This window comes from Phaethon lepturus, unplaced genomic scaffold, assembly GCF_000687285.1.
Source record: "Phaethon lepturus isolate BGI_N335 unplaced genomic scaffold, ASM68728v1 scaffold14091, whole genome shotgun sequence".
Classification (NCBI taxonomy): Eukaryota; Metazoa; Chordata; class Aves; order Phaethontiformes; family Phaethontidae; genus Phaethon; species Phaethon lepturus.
Window position 1 is genome coordinate 44,804 of NW_010517129.1, and position 18,137 is coordinate 62,940.

Sequence of the window (18,137 nt, forward strand, 5' to 3'; positions counted from 1 at the left end):
AATGTTCTGCTGATTGCAGACCCAGTCTGACATTTCCAATCTCCATAAACTGTGAAAATGTTTCCACTCAGCCTAATGAAGCTTGCCATGGTTCCTCTTCACCCTTGGTCTTCAGCTGCTGTCTTGTATGGGAACTAATGAGATAACCAGCCACATTTCCTATGCATGTTTGCACAGAAAAGCTTAAGCACCTTAAGTGATCGCATACAGATGCTCTGCCAGAGCAGAGCATCTTTGAATGGCTCAGAGGCACTTGAGAGGAGTGTGTATATATAGGGTGGAATTGTATATCTGTGTCTCCAAGGGACCCAAATACTAGCTTGTATTTTGGGATATATGGGGAGGAGTACTATGTGTTCTCTCCACTTTGTTTTGCTGCTTCTGTTTGCCTTCCCAAACCCTCCTCTGTAAAATTCCACAGGACAGAGTATAATAAAGGGCATGTTACTGCCAGAGGACTTTTCCCAAGCACACATCTAAAACACAATGCACTTAAGGGCTTTTGGCAAGTCAGCTGCACATTTGGTGAGATAAGGAGTCTTCATTTCTACAAGCCTTGCCTCTTCCTGGTGGGCAGGGACCAGGCAGGAAGGTGGGTGAAGTTTTGTGAAACACCTGGGAAGGAGCCAGGGAAAAGCAGTAGAATTTTTGCTTGTTATCGCTCTAAATCTCCTTTTGCAGCTCCAGAGAAACTCTTTGGGAGATTACTACATGGACATGACTGTGGTTGTTTGAAAACTCTCCCAGAGATAATTGTTTCCTCAGCCTGATAAAGGCAATGTAAATTAATCAGGCATATCACTACTTAATCCTTAATAGATGCTGGTGGAGAGGAAAGGGGGGAAAAAAAAACCCAGTTCTTCAATCACTGTACTCATGGCACAAGATTACAGAAAGTGCCCCATAGTGCAGCTAATTAGATATGGCACGGGATCAGTGCTAATGAATTTAATTTCTCCCATCTTCTAAATGAAGATACGGGGGGGAAAAAAAGGCAGCAGGGCCGGGGGAAGATGTATTTCCAGCTACTGTTTATTTCTGTGGTGTATTCCTCCAACACCAGGATAATAATATATATTATTCTTATTTATGATACGTTTTGGCAAGCTCTTTAAACTCTTCTAAATTCTTAAGGAAATGAGGAGGTTGCAAGTTCAACTTGAAGACACTGCAATTGAGCCAATACCTATTTCAAGCCCAAAATCCAATCTATCAACACAGAAGAATAGGACTTCCATGGCTCTGAAGTGACAGACACATGGTCCTATATGAAACTCATCTACAAAGGTACTGACACAACTTGCACTCATTACACTGGCAATTCTAACTGGAATTCTGATAGGAAACCTTTTGAACATGACAAGGAGGCTGATAAGATTTTTGATCAGGCCATTCAGGTGCTGTGCAGACACTCTTGAATGTTCCATATAAATGGAATACATTCAATAACAGAAGACAGTAGTGAATACTAAAAAACACACTCCATATTATATGTACATATTACACCATTCATCCAGATGGACGACACCATGCCAAAAGTAGATAGCTAATCTTGAATCACAGGTAGACTAAAAGCTTCCCTCACAATTAAATGAGAAAAGGAGTTTCTCTTAATCAAGCCAGACTTGGCACTCATCGATGTGAGCTTATAGTTTACACATCCCATTTTTGCTCAATAATTGGGAGACAAGAAAAGCTGCTGCCAGGACAGACAGTTACTTCCTATCAAATGACCTGTGCTTGGGATTCACCTTTTCCAGTTAGTCTCCACCATGATCCCATGTTTACTGCTGACCATCTGAATTCCTAATGAGCAATATCAGCATTCCATCCTCTGGAGTAAAGCATTGGCACTATAGCCCTGTAGAGATGTACCTACCAGAGCCATGTCTGAGAGGCAGTCAAATCTGGGGCAAAAGCAAAATAAGAGGGTAAAGTTAAAATTCTTTAAGATTCTTGACTTGGGATACTTGGACACTACTGAGAACCTTCCAAATATATGTTCTCTTTCTCCCCTTTCTTTTACTCTCCAGTGCTGACCTGTCCTGCAAAGTGACCCTTTCTAAGGTATGGGTACATCATATTAATCCCTTCCCTTCCTCCATTCTTCTTCAGGGAAGTCTCAGCTCAAACACGACAAAGATAACCGATGTGTCAGAGCCTCATGAGGATAAGTGCCAGGAAACCATTTTCCCCAGTGAAAAAGCAGGGCTTTCCTAAGCATCTGCACATGCCTTCAGATCAGGCTGCATAGGAAAACATAAGGTTTACATTTGGGCAATCTTCATTTTCACTCCCCTCTACCACCATCAATTTGGAACGAGGGGTTTTTTGTTTTCTTTTCCCTCTTTTTAGCACAAATGGGTCAGTGAACTTCACAGCTTGAAACTTTGACAGAACCATCTGTTCCTCATTAAAAGCCATTAATGACAATGATAATGGCACTAATTAGGCTGCATGCAAACATACACACGCTTCAACAACTCCAGAGCTACAGGCAATCAAAGGTCCAAATTGAACCAGCTGCTGTATGGTATCGATGAGTACTAAGACCCGCCCCACCGCCTTGTCCCAAAGTACAGGGACATGTAATCAGCGTCCAGTTGGGTATGTGGAGCATATTCTGATACACAGATTGGTCAGGGTCTTTTGCCTTTGTTTCCATTGTCCTTCCACTATTTCCTACTATTTCCTCTTTGTTGTGTATTAAGAATGATTGGGAAACACCACCACAGCCTGTGAGCACATGTACTTCATCACCATCTGCCGGTTTGGGTTCTCTTATGGGTAGAAGTGAGTGTGCATGCAGGGCTTGAACAAGCAAGTCATTGTGTTACACCTGGAAACTATTTGCAGAAAATGGCCCTGACTTGCTCCTTCCTCCAAGCCTGTCTTCTGGAAGTCACTTTGTTATTCCCTGCCTTGGTTTCTTAGTCCCTAAAAGTAGAGACAGTACTACTGCACAGGCATCTGTCAGAGCTTCTTTAGAAAGGTTAGCATTACGAAATCCTTGATGTGAACAACATCTGGAACTTGGAGCTATACTAGTAAGAGTTTCCTTTTAATATAACAGCTAGATGACAATAATCAAATGATCAAGACCCCCAGAAAGACTGATCCATAGGAACACTATTCATTGCCGCAAAGCCTGCTGGATCAGCTTGTGGACTTGCATATAGAAAACCGGAAATCTAGGCCTGCCGCCGGTCTCAGTTTCCTCTGTAACCACCCTGCTCTTACCTTTGGGAATAAACATCTGTAAAAGAGGGATGTGAAACTGATCTTTGTAAAATGCTTTGTGACATATTCAAAAAACAATATTTTATAATGACAGTCCAGTAACAGTAGTCCTGGGAAGTATATCCAAGCTCTCTCCTAACAGATGTATAGTGTTGTTCATGTATGTATACTTAAGGGATAATGTTCAGGTATGCACAGCAGTGAACGAGGAACACACTAATTGCAACATAACCATCCAGTCAGCACATTATGCATTCAGAGTCAGGGTAGTTGCCAACACCCTTCACACCACAGTTACTCTGGTTGAAGAACTGGCAAAGAGAATAAGCCAGAGCAATACTGCTATGCAACTGGTGGAAAACCTGGTATTTCTTGCTAAACCCAGGCAACCAATACCAGGTTTTAAAATGAATTCAAAATGTGGAACAACCAACTGCCTTGATGAGGATTTGGGCCAGAACTAAGAGAAGAGAGACCCACTCACTCTCCCGTGGCGTGTCTTTCTCAGAGGTGACCATTTCAGATTGACCATACTAACTCTTTGCTAATACCAAAAGCCTGAATAAGGCTCCAAACCTTATGGTCCACTGAGACAAACCAGCTTCTGGCCACTTCCTCACCTTCCTGTCTTGGTTTGTCAAGGGAACAACACATTGTTACCCTGATCTAAGAACTCCAAAGAGAGGAACAGAAAGCAATGGCCAGGAGATTTTTAACTCCAGTGAATCTCTACCATAAAGGACAGAGACATCTTGGAAAAATAAAGATTCTGAGAACAAATCTGATAATGTCCCAGCTATGAGGACAAGAAGCACCTAGTCCACTGTTTTAAAAGATCATAAAGGTCCTCCACTTATATTACCATTCACCTTATACTCCAGCGATTATCATCTCACCTGACCCATCTTTCTCTGACAGAGGCCATTTCTTCAGCTTTTGCTGCTTAGTCTCTAGTCTCACAGCCTCCAGACAGAAAATCTTAAATAGACTAATCCATTCCTACCATTCTTCCTAGATCATAACATTATATCAGCCGAGTTCCCAAAATTCTCTTTTCAATTCCAGAGAATGAATAACTGGATCGGAAGTGGTTTCTTGATATTATAGCATCTGATAAGCAACATTAGAAAGCCATAAAACATCACCTAGCTGGTTTGCAGAAATATCTAGTAATGAGACACCATTCCTGTATAACAGGCTGGTGTACAAAAAACACCAACTGTGGGACACATATGTTAGTGCCTTTATAAAAGAAGTAACCAGGCAATTTCAAAAGCAACACACAGCTACATTCTTTCTGCTTTGCAGAAAGTAAAGTTTTGTTTTTAGAGTGAACTTTTTTTTTTAAACACAAAATGCAGCATAAACCACATGAGAACTCAGCATGCACAGACTAGTGGTGCTAGAGGACAATACTGCATGGATTTCTCACACAGCTGAGTAAAACATATCAGCTAGAATCATGCCTGCTTAAATGCGAAAAGAAGTAGAAAGCTCAGATAAAACTGACAGCTTGCTTTGAAAATCTTCATGGTCTGACCTCCAGGCAATGCAAGATAGAAATAATTTTTTTTAAAAAAACCCATTCTTTTAGAAGGCAGGAGCCAGGCAGTGTCATAGTATCTATGTTTTAACAACCTGGGTTTCCCAAAAATGTACCAGTGTCATTTAGTGCAGTGGTAATTTTGTATGCCCTGTACTTTTTTGCAAGACACATCCATAAGACTCCTGAATCCATTTTAACTATACACCATTGCCCCCACCTCCTCTCAGCCCTGCCCCAACCCGCGGCAATATTTCTTTATAGTCAGATGTTAATAAAATGGTGTCCCTCTCTAAAAGCAACTCATTACCCACGCAAGTTGAAGGAGGTGATCAGAAAGGCGGTATTATTGCACAGTGACCTGTGAAGGTTATTACTCCAAGACAGGAGATCAGGAGGAGGGAGTACATGAGGAGATGCCTGTGGCAGAGCAGAGTCCTGTCACTATGCAGCCAACACCTGCTTTTAAACAGTTTTGTTCCTCAATTCCCTTTCTTCCCCGGAGGGTCAGAACGAAGCCACCCGACAGTCTGCAAGGGGTGCCTCCCAGCACAGGGCAGCAGGGTGCAAAGGGCTAACTCCCCGCAGGCAGCGAAAGCCGAGGTGCCTGAGTCTTAGCCAGAGACTAAGCAGCACCTTGCTGACAACATCCGCTGTGGGAGCGGCCGGGAACACCCGCGTGGGTGCCCGGGGGCCAGACAGGCTCAGCAAAGAGAGCTCTGCGGCCAGACCACGACACATCCCAACGGTTTGCGGGGAAAGGCAGTTACCTCGGTTCTGTCCCTGCAGGGCTGGGGTCCCAGTCGTGAAAGGGACGGGCTGGCTTCGGTGGGAGGCCCACCTGAGTTGGTACTGCTGAAGGCTGGTGGAGGGTGCCTGGTTATTCTGGGCCAGAGGAGCTGTCATCGGGCAGGCTACGCACAGACCGTGGCGATAAACTCTTCCCCAGAGCCTACGCGTCGGCACCAAGAGCACACAGAGAAACAGGCGGGGAACAGGACTTAGTGCTTTCACAGGACAACCAAGGTATCGGACAGGGAAGCACTCACTGTCAGTTATTTGTGAATTTAGGGGTTTCAAACCACAAATCTAGTCAAAACACATTGGCAAATTCAGACAAGCTGACTAATTATGATGTTATATAGAAAATGCATTTTTTCCCCAATAAATTTATTATTCACAAAAGGATTCCGCACAGCTGAACTTAGGTCTCAATTTATCAAATACCTTCTCTCTCCCATTCCTTTTCTCTTTTGTTTTGCCTAAACCACAAGCTCTTCAGAACAAAAGCCACCTTTTCCCAGCCTTCTCCAAGTACTACATGCATTCACCACACTTAACCCGGAGGGCTCCTGATTCTGACAAGAGTCCCCAGACACTTCTCTAATTGAAGTAACTTCGTTAAGCCACAGAAATTAAAAAGAAACAAACCAGCTCCCATTCATGTTACAGAGGTTTGAACATGCTGAAAGCATAAATCAGAAAGATTAGGTGGTGTTAAAACTCCTATGGCAGGACAGACTCAGTGATCGCCTCTTACAATTTATATGGTATATGTTTTCAAAATAACACATATTCAAACTTCATGTTTAACAGGAAAAGTATGGATAGGAAGCATTACATAAGCATACGGTTCCTTTCAAGGGCATAGGAAAGGGACAACCCTGTGACACTGGCTAGGGTTCTCCTAAGCTCAGGTGGCATTTGGGAACGAGCTCGCCCAGGGGTTGCCTCCACTGAGTACAGCTGGCAGATGTTGAGCTCATTTTTACCTGTATGCTGAGGCAATCCAAAAATCTGGTAACTGCATTAGCACAGCACTGAGCTTGAATTAGTTACCCCAATTCTGGCTTTTAATTCAGGTTTTGGTTGGCAACACAGGAAACCTGAATTTTTTATTCCTCTTATCAGGTTAGTAGTGGCACAACTGCATAATGCAAAATATTGAAGTGGTATGATATCACACTGCTGGTTCAAATTTTACACTGCTGAGACCCAGCAGGATAGGAGGCATGGACTGCTCAGTGGGGAACTGCAGATTCAGACTCATAGCTGGCTAACAGAGACATAGGTCATTCAGCTTAGAGCACGGGCAACATGTACTCATTTTAGTCCAAACACTGTACAAATGTTCCCCAAAGTAGCAAAACGCCTATCCTACTTGCATTGGAAGACTTTCCTCCTCCTGTTGGGAGGAGCCATCCTTACAGAGTTTAATGAAACTAAGAAGGCTTCTGGTGGGAGAAAGTCTAATCTGCTGTAATGGGTTAACACTGGGCTGAGCTTTCAGCCCCTTTCCTCTTAAATATCTAGGACAGTGTTGAAAAATGCATGTGCCACCATCGCTGAGAAATGGACAACTTCTTTCCATTCCTCTTCCATTTGCTGGGTAAACAGGCCAATCGCAGAGTCAGCAGCCATGGCAATTTCTGAATCAATATTTATCAAGCCCTTCTCCAACTGCTATTTCATGCCTCATTGGTCAGAGAGCAGCCTCTCCAAGTGAGCCAGAAAATCCTGACCTTGCAAACGGCAGAGGAGCTGCTTGAGGATCGCAAAGTAGAGCAGCTCCCATAGCTTAAAAAAAAAAAAAAAAAAAAAAAATCACAATTCATGTGAATGTCTTCATGGCATTACACATTCTTCTTCCACCCTTTTCCTTTCTCCCATCCCTTCTTTCAGTAGCAACCTTTGAAGTTAAAGGTTCATTTAAGAGCCCTACACAAACAGCTTGTTCATTAGCACAAATCAAGTTACATGTAAAGGACATTAAAAGCCATGGATACCCGCAAGGGAATCTGTTTTGGTTTGGGTTTTTTCATCTGTACTTTTAATGACATAGAAAATTGATTTCTTCCTGCCCCTGCCCTAGGCTTAGCGAGTTCACAATTATTCCATCAAACAAAAACAACTGCAACAATTAGGAGGAACAGACTGGCAGAAAGAAAGGTATCTGGGGACACAGAGTTGCTATCCCCCATCCTGGCACTCCACAGAGGGGGCTACAGAGGGCAAAGAAACCTAAGAGAGGCTGAGTGCTGTAAGATTACCTCTGGAAAACCAATTGCCAAAAATGAACCGACAGCTCAGGGACATTTGAAAGGAAAGAAAGCATTGCCCTTCCTAATGAGAGAAAATAACTTGTTATAAAAACAAATATGCCTATGATTGTTTGAAGAGATGAAGTGGTGTTACTTACCAGCACACCCTCAGAAGTCTATGGATTGCCTCCAGGACCCATTCAGGCAAATTAGCATTAACTGTGCACTTTAGTCCAGAAAGGATACACAGTGCCACACAATCTGGTATCACAACATGTGCCTCTGCTGCAGCTTGACATGCCTGAGGTTTTCTGGGAAAATACATGTGTACCTGAACACCCCATCCAAATATATACACTGAAGACTGAAGGTGAAGAATTGTTCCTGCCAGAAAGAGGCTGAAAACAAACACAAAGTGCAAATGTGAAGGATCAGAGAGGAGTCATTGCTTTTTTTTTTTTTTTTCCCCTCAAGCAGAAGAGGAGAATGCCTCCAAGCACACAAGGAAATTGGGTCTTCAAGTTTCCTCTGAGTCCCAAGCTAAGCAGAGAATTTCCGGATCTTTGACCACAGTAATGTAGATGCCTTAGGCCTTCTCTGTACAAGTCCATTATTCAAAACAAAACAACAAATAGTAGGGATGACCTCTGTGCATATTTTCTTCCCATTAATCACCATTACTCTTCTGGGAACACTTCTCCCAAAACAATTTCTCCCTCTAGTATTTCTCCCCCTCTTTTCCTTACAAGCTAATACAAAGGTGCTCTTTTTATTTTAATTATTTTTTTGGTAGGGTCTAGCAATAACCTGCTTTGTTCTTTTCAGCTTTCCTAAACAGATTCCTCCAGTTCTTCAGTCTCTCTGGCTCTTTTCTGAGCTCTACTCAGAAGATCACATCACCACATTTCAAATATTACACTACACTCTGCATTTGAAATTCTCTCTACTCCTTCAGAGTAGAGACTCCTCTTGTTTGGTGGAGTTTTGCCATGGGGTGTCACTTGGATCTAAGCTCCAAATTACATGAAGTGATACAGTTTATCACCACCTTGATCCCCAGGAAGAGGCCGCTGTCTGTGCACACCCAAACCCAATGACTCCAATTGGTGCTTTGCTCCTAAGGAGCCCAAGCTGACCTCTCAACCTCTTTTGTACAGGTTTATTTCTCCAGTTAAGCCACGTTTCATGTAATTTCCCCTGTTTGAATTCTGCTGTATGAACTTTCGTCCAGATTTCAAGACTTTTAGTTGCCTATGTATTTATCTGGTACTCACAACACTTTCCACATTAGCAGCATCAGTGAACTAATGGGCTATTTGTTATTTCCCAGATCATTAGTCAAGGCCTTGAACAGAACAAGCCCTTCAGCAATACTCATCTCTGCCCAGGACATTGCTCCTCAGCTTCATTGCTAACATTTACCATTTCCTTACATATGCAGCCCTCCTGCTCACTCACAGACCATGTGATAGCACCTTTGTGCATACCAATACAAATGCATTTTTCATCGCCTTTGCTGTGTACAAAATGCTTTAACAGAATCCTAAGTGTTTGGGGTTCTTTCTTTCTACATTTCTGACAGCCAATCAATTAGCAGCACCATGTTTTCCCTGAGAGAGAGAGAGATGCCACAGATACAGCAGTTACTGCTGTGGAAAGAATAATAGAAAAAATTCTTATTCCATAAACAGCAGGATGGAGGAAGCTCAGTTTCCTGTGCATTATCTCCTGCTACATTCTCATCTGCATGTCCTAAACCTGACTTGGTAGTTTCAGGCTCCTGTGCCTTTCTCTGCCAGAAGGGCAGAATGCTCTGTGGCCAGTCTGGATCCACAGAGCTACTGAATGGCTTACCAGTAAGCATGTGCTAACTGGCCAGCTGGCTCTGAGCAGGCATTGGCAGAACCAGCCAAGCTCTTCTCCCAGCAGAGACACTAACAGATGCCTACTTCTCTTCTACCCAGCCACCAGTTCCCATGAAATACACAGGGACTTGATATATTTGCCTTCTGTTCCGTTACATTGGTTTCAAATTGACCTATGGATTCAAATGTTATTAGAGAAGCTCTGAAGGGTAGAGGATTCCCCAGACCTCATTCCTGAAGGAACCATACTAAAAACATATTTGTGTTGTTCTGCACATGTGCACACTTGCAGCAACAGTCATTTGGGAAGCAGTCATGGCGGCAGATGCACCTCATCAGGATCCTAAAGGCTCAGCAAGAGCAGTCCCTGCAGTCAAACTCTGTGCAAGGTCAGGCACTGAAGTTTGAAATTGCATTGGATAAACTATATTTTAAAAGGTGACTATTTGCTGAGGTGGGAAGGTATCAAAAGACCTTATTTGGGCTTCCCAGCCTAACAGTAACTGGCAAGTCCAAAAGCTGTGAACGCTGAACCTCCATAAAACCAGTGAGGGGTACTCTGTCATGGTAACAAGAGAGGAAAAGAAGGAAAGACTTGCACAGGGATTACTAACCCTCTGTCAAATACTTCCAGTGAGACTTTGGGCAACAACCTGAGTAGTCTGCTGTATTTTCCCATCTGTAAAACAGGAGATGGAAACAGACCATTTCAAGCAGGCATCAGGCTGCTCAGTGCATTAGTGTTTATCGGTTGCTTTGCGATGTACTGATGGGGGAAAAATCCAAAAAGATGGAGTGTGGGGGCCAGGTTGATGATCAAATTTTGAGGCATCAACTTTAAAGGTGTTCATCAGGGTTCAATTCTAGGGCCAGTTCTGTTCAATATATTTATCAACAGTCTGGATGCAGGAGTTGAATGCCCCATTAGCAAGTTTGCTGATGATACCCAACTGGGAGGTGCTGTTGACTCTCTTGAGGGACAAGATGCCTTGCAAAGGGATCTAGAGAGATTAGAGCATCAGACTATGATTAATGGGATGAAATGTAACAAGTCAAAATGCCAGATTCTGTACCTAGAACGGAGTAACACTAGGCACAAGTGTAAATTGGGAGAGGAGTGGCTGGAGAGCAGCCCTGCAAAAAGGGATCTGGGGGTGCTGGTTGACAGCAGGCTCAGCATGAGGCAGCAGTGTGCCCTGGCAGCCCCGAGGGCAACCCGCACTCTGGGGTGCACCAAACACAGCATAACCAGCCAGACGAGAGAGGCAATTATCCTGCTGTATTCGGCATCGGTGCGGCCTCGCCTTAGTGCTGTGTGCAGTTCTGGGCCCCACGATTTAGGAAGGGTGTGAAGGTCCTTGAATGTGTCCAGAGGAGGGCAACAGAGCTGGTGACAGGGCTGGAAGGAACGTCCTATAAGGAACAGCTAAGGACTTTGGGGTTGTCTAGTTTGGAGAAAAGGAGGCTGAGGGGTGACGTCATTGCTCTCTACAGCTTCCTGAGGAGGGGAAGTGGAGAGGGAGGTGCTGATCTCTTCTGCCTGCTATCCAGTGATAGGACATGTGGGAATGGTTCAAAGCTGCTCCAGGGGAGGTTTAGACTGGGCATGAGGAAGCGTTTCTTTATGAAGAGTGTGGTCAAACACTGGAACAGGCTTCCTAGAAAGGTGGTCAATGCCCCAGCCTGTCACTATTTAAGAGGCATTTGGACAACGCCCTTAATATCATGCTTTAATTTGGTCAGGCCTGAATTAGTCAGGCAGTTGGACTAGATGATCACGGTAGGTCCCTTCCAACTGAAATATTCTATTCTGTTCTAAACAGCAGAGTGCACAGGAAACAAAAGCATGAAGAAAGCCTTTCAAGTTTGCTGTGCCAGCTCAGAGCTCTGGGACAAGAAGTTTCCTCTAGACCAGCACACCTTGCTGACTTACCTTCCCCAGATGATTCAGAAACTCCAGCTGATGTACAATACCACTAGTAATATTTTCTTTTTTTTTTTTTTTTTTTTTTTTTTTTTTACTTTGCTTTCTTCTCCACCCACCTCTTCAAAAAGGACTGATTTGCTCCTACATTTCACTACAAGCACATGCATCCCTTTTCACTGCTGGTGCCAAACCAAGTCCCTCAAACAAGACTATTGCATTTGACCTTCAGAGTCCATGAGTCAAACACTATGGTGTGACCAGCTCACACTCTGCCACTCATGGGCACATCAGTGATGAGGTTACCCAGACCGCCAGCCAACCATATGACTACAGCATCCTAAATAGCTTCCAAATCAAATCAAGGGTAATAATATATTGGTGACTCGAGAGAGAAAAGCCTTTTGTCTCTGAACAAATTTATTTGTCTCTGAAATTAAGACCTTATGATTTCAATTTCACCTCCTCTGCTGCTGCTGAAATGAAGCTGCTAAAAGCATAGATGACGTGCAGCAATGTCCTCTTTGGGCTAAACAAAACTTCATAATAACAGATAGAAGGACTTGGCACAGCTCATTCCTCGGGCACCCTGAAATAGGAGAGCATTTTCCTTTGTCCGTTTTCTCCCATCTCACATAACACCTGGCTCAGTCAGGGGAATCTTACTACAGAGACACATTTCCTTGCTGCTGGCCAAACAGGCCCTTGACAGGAACCACAACGAATACACACTTTTGTGCTACCAAACAACACTACAGTGAACGCACTTTTGTAGGCAACATGGAAATCATACAGCCACGTAAGAACACATGTGCAAGAGTGTGGAAATAAGATGGCCACACCATAGAATCAATGAAGTTGTGAACTGGGTCCATACTTTATATTCTGCTATAAAGAAAAACACCTGCTAGGTTATATATAATATGTTAAGAATAGTTGGGAGGGAAAGCTCCTCTAATTTCATAGCATATGCATCTTCAGAGTGGAGCTAGGGTACCAGGAAGGTTTTGCTTAGAAGACTCCTAGAGGCTTTTTAATGTGTGTACACATGCACAGACAAAACATAGTTAACTGTGAAATGCTTAAAGCAGGACTGGCATGGTATACACACCTGCTGCATTTATGCAGTTTGCTATGGCTGCAGTTTTACAGTAAGTGGGAACGAGGGGCCTTTCAAAGAGGTGGCCATGTAGACAGAAAGATGAGCTTACCCAGAAAAAGCATTTGGAACTGGATACCCTCCTGAACAAGCCAGGAATTAATTGATTTTCAGGCCTAAATCAGTAAGCAGTTCTGTGCATAGCAGCAAATATCAGACATACAAACTGGAAAATATTCTTTGCAGTCTCACTTTGGCCTGCTGTGAAAAGGGAAAAAAACAAATCAAAAAGATATATCAGAACAAAAACTTGTTAGAAACCTCTTCAGGCAAGGAATATGGCAAGGACTAAAAGCTTTGATGGCATTTAGACTCCTAGCTACACAAATCTCTTCTAAAATAAAGCAGTCTCTAAAATAGATAAGTCAGATCAGACAATGACGGATCAGTAGTTATAAGTCCATGATCTTTCAGATGAGACATAAAACCGGGTCCTGACCTTGTGTGATCATTAAAGATCTCATAACGCTTTTGCAAAAAGAGGGTTGTTAATCCCACTGGTCTGGAAACAATCCAATTTAGGTAACTACCTAAATCAATCTTACAGATTCATCTAAATACAGTACTCTCCACTGTTCTCCAGGCTAAAATAGCACGTGGCGTTTCTGCATGCTGTAATACATGACTAAAAAAGTCCTCCCTATGTCAGCATTAGGTGAAGCAATCATTGTATATGCACTCACTGCCACTCCTACAAGGGGGTTATGAACCTTAACGTTTGCTAACGAACTTGGAGATGCATAGTACAATGGATGAGAAATTTATTACAGTGTTCAACACTATTCCATTTTCATGAAACCGTTTCCACACTAGAGTAGTTAGAAATTAGAGCTTCCCAAATTTTGAGTGCCAACAGATAAACTACAAATGCAGGAGAGTAGAATGCTTATGCCTTTCCCACTGAATAAGGCTTTTGAACAACATTCAAAGAGAGACAGGGACAAAACCAGGACAGCTGGATATTGCCTGAATTATGGCTGCTGAACACATCAGTGGTCAGTAGGTAAAACTAGAGGTGGTCCAAACCAGTAAATTTTCAAAATATAAGTATAGGGCTCTTTGAAAGGCATTAAAGGAAAACACACAGATGCATCCTAAGCACAACTTCCAGTTTCCACCCAGGATGCCTCATACACATGTCTCATTTTCAAAACTTCTTTACATCACAGGTTCACTAGGGATCCCAAAACTGCTTGGGGTTCATTCAATATGGAAATCCATAAGAGTGGGTGAGTGAGCAGACAAAGCCAAACAGAAGCATCAACTGTGCTATTCTTTAAGAACTTAGTCTCACAACATAGCCAATAATTACCTCTTGGAGCAATAAGGCAGCAATAAAATCCTGAGGGCACACCACAGCTTGAGCTACAGAAAATGTGAAATGCAGATGTAGTAAAATAGCATGAGCCTTTTTCTCTAATAAAAATGTAAGAGAACAAGCACATCTGTCACCAGAAAGATTAAGCTCTGAGAGACATAGTGTCTTAACATGAGCATGCCTGCCCACATATAAAAGAATGCCTGGGTCAGGGCGTGCCTCTGGATGCTAACAGAGAAGGCTGGTTTTGAACTGAGCTCTCCATTCACAACTATCTGTCAAGGCAAGTATGTTATTATTTTGCAGCTAGATGAAAAGGAGAGCTCACTATCAAAGAAGCACTCAGTTATGGTTACTTACAGCACTTACCTCTTGCGATCCTTTGGCATTACTAAACAGAGGCCATGATTCCATCCCCATTAAAATCTAAGAATAGATTCCCTGGGGAAAAGATCAAAGCTAATCTGCAGAAGATTTCAGAGATGTTCTCACCTGCATCTTCCTAAAGCAGAATATCCAAGTTTTCTTAACCAGGAAAGCCTACTAGGTTACCATTTTCCTGGTCTTCACTATCTACTTATGTCAACAGTTTCAGTACCTAACCAAAAGCCAAACACAAAAAAAGGATCTAAGATCAAGCAGTTTCTCATGATGAAGCTTGCTTCTTTAATGGGCCTGCAGAATAAAAGCTTGACGGGTGTTTTTTGTTTTTTGTGGGGTTTTTTGTGGGGTTTTGTTTGTTTGTTTGTTTTTTTAAACACATGCAACTTCCTGGTAAAGCATCACGCACTGAAGTCGAGAGGGAGCACAACCTCAGCAGGACTCTCTCATGCTCACTCTTCCCTGTTCCTCTCACACTGGGAACAAAGCTGGCAAGCCAAGAAGGCACCAGTGAAGTTTAGCTTACAGTATGCAGTAAGGAGACTGGGAGTATTTTCCAGTTACTGATGTAGTACAATTTGTTGGAACAATATGCAGTTACCAAAGAAGAATCCTGAATTAACTAAGCAAACTACATTTATCACACTCTAAGAATCTTGTTACTATAACAATTAAATCTTCATAAGTAGTCTGCTGAGGATGAACCAGAAAGTAAGAATTCACTGTAGCACGAGAACAAAGTGAAAACATCAGAAAATTGGGAACATCTTTCACATCAGAACAGCTGTTAGCCCAGTAATTATGGTCTCCCACATTTTATGACTATAAAAAAAATCACATTTTCTGTTTAAACAAAGGCTAATAATTCCATGCTAGCTATAGGCTTATTGCTTTCTTCTTTCATCTGCAGCTAGCTATAGGAATGACCAAAATAAATACCTATAGAAAGCAGCAAGCAAAGATTGCTGGTGCAAAGGGAAAGTTGGGTTGCAAAATAGAGGATAGTTTCTTAACCTTAAGAGTATCTCGGCAGCAGAAGAGATCCATACAAGGAGACAATTTATTATCCCTAAGACAACATTGGCAATTACATACTAATTCTAGAGGAGGTCTGCAAAACACACATGGGCACATCTAACTTTTCCAACAGTGCAATGCTGGGCATCTGTGGCACCAGTGCACACAAAGAACGAAACTGCTTGACTCACAATGCACATTCACAGTCACTGCTGAATACAAATACCCAAGTTCTGCATCCTGTTTTTAACTTGCAAATTGTACTGTTACAAAAAAGATAAGCCACATCACCAGCACCAAAATTTGAGCTTTAGAGATGGCTAGAAAATACAAAACTTGCTGGTAAGAGCTCATTGCAAAGAAGCATGGTCAGCAAGCTCTCCTCAATAAATATTTTAAGTGTTCACAAATCAGTACCAAAGAGAGAAACACACCAAAAAGTACACTTTAGATCCCATTTCCTCCCACTCCTTTTCACAGTGGACAGACAGGAGGAGACCATTGGCAGCTCCTGTTCAAATAATTTAATCGATCCAAACCTGATCAATCTTACAGCAGACAGTACCAAGAGGAACAAAAATGAGCCACCATCTGTAGCATCTTCTGGGTGGCAGCACAATTAACATTTTGTGAGTGAACTGACACTCATGTCAGAGACAAGAGATGCACAATACTTTAGCAGAAACTTTTTTGTATCATTCTAAATTTATTTTTTATAATCTATATTGAAAGAAATGTTGATGTCAGGAGTAGCAAGCTGCTTTTTTGTGAAGGATGCTAACAACATTTCTTCACAGTTGCACGATACACTTGTCGTGGTGTGACACAAACCAACCCCCCACCAAAACTACAATTTCACTACTGGCAACTCGGTACCTGAAGTTAATTCACTTCCTGCTGCTCTGGAGAGATCAAAGAGCCACCCTGAACATGCATTGTGGTGGCAGCTATTAACAAAAGCCCACGTGCACCAAGGAAGCCTGGAATATTGTTTTGGAGGCATGCTCACTCATTTTATGAGGCAAAAACTTACCATGGTAGAAGCAATTGTGGTGAAGTCCCTTGATACACAAGCACCAGTCTTCCTTTCAGCAGACAGATCCAATAGACTAATTGCTAAAGTGTCATCAAATATCTGACAGATCAGATCCAAACGGCATGGTATGCTCACACCACCTACGCAGCAGGCCATCTGAGCCTTAAAAGTTACAGCCTTCTTTGCCATAAGGTTTCCAAATGGGCATGTCACACACGTTATTTATGGACATCTGCCCAGACCTTCAGATGAACACCCCAAGAGACGTGAGCTTCCACCTCAAACTCAGCGGCGGCATCTCAGTTCTCCAGTTTAACTACTGAATTACTGATTGCTTCTGCAAACAGTCAAAAGAGTGAGAAAAGCCAACAAAGAACTAGAAGTTACTATGACGGGGAAAATTCAAAATAGATAGGCAAACAGAAATGGGAAGGAAAGGAGAGGCTAGGGAAGGACAACAGGGACGTGGAAGAAAACACATGAGGAGAGTACTGGGGGAGGGGGACACTGTGGAGAGAGTGGGGGAACCACAAACCTCACCTCTACATGAGAGGCCTAGAAACAACGGCACCCAAAAGCTGAGCCACCCTCTGCACCCACCGTCTCTATCAATCCTTTGTCCCTTCCCAAAGTCTCAGACCGGTCACTACAGTCAGGGAGTGAGGCTGAGCTGTGGCAGGACCTCCAGTACCTGCTTTCCTGCTCCCCCCTCCTCTCAGCTACTGCCAGGACTGGGCTTCTCCTGCCTCCACACCAAATGGCCGGAGGACCCCCGGCCTCACCTGGACCCCACAAACCACCCTAAAGCAAGGCTTTACTGAGGACAGGACGAGCACAAGGCTGAGGACTTAGACAACCCTCCCTCCTTCCTTGGGGAAAGTGTGAGGCAACCACCAGCATAGCCCCAAAAACATAGCAACTGCCTCAGCTGGGCAAAAGCCTCGACCCAGCAGGACCACACCAGCCCTGGCCCCAGCACACAAAACACGTTTTAACTCTGCCAACCTGGTTTGCAGCCTCAACAGTCCCTGCCAGACACCCAGTGCTCCAGAAGAGCAGATAAAATGGACGAGACTCAGTATTTCCCTCTCATCGATGCTGCTGCTGGCCCCTCGACAAGCTCTCTGAGGGTGGTGCTGCCCCTGCCTGCCCCGGGCTGGGCCCAGGTGTCCCCCATTACCTGCCCAGCCCCACAGCTGCCACCCCTCAGGGGAGGCTCCCGGCACCTGGGCTCTTCCAGAAAACTTCTTTCCAGCCTAACAAACAACTAATGCACCAACCTCAGGTTTTAGTACGAGCCCCTGTCACACACGTGGCCCCACTTTGACATGGTAGCACTTTTAGGTCATGCAAGCCCCCTTTTTGTTGTTGCTGAGGGCAGCAGTGTCAGTGGTTTGTCATCCATGTTAGACTGGGGCAGGGAGACATAGAGGGTAGATGCCCCTGGCCTTCCTCGGATACCTCAGGTTTCGTTGTGATCTCCATATACAGTACTTTCTGGAAACATCCATCGCCCCGACCGGGCTTTTGAGCTAGTTGCTCAACAGACAAGAGTGCTGCAAAAAAAGTTGCCCAGGGTCAGGATAAAGGACACAGATCTGGTCTCTAGAGCT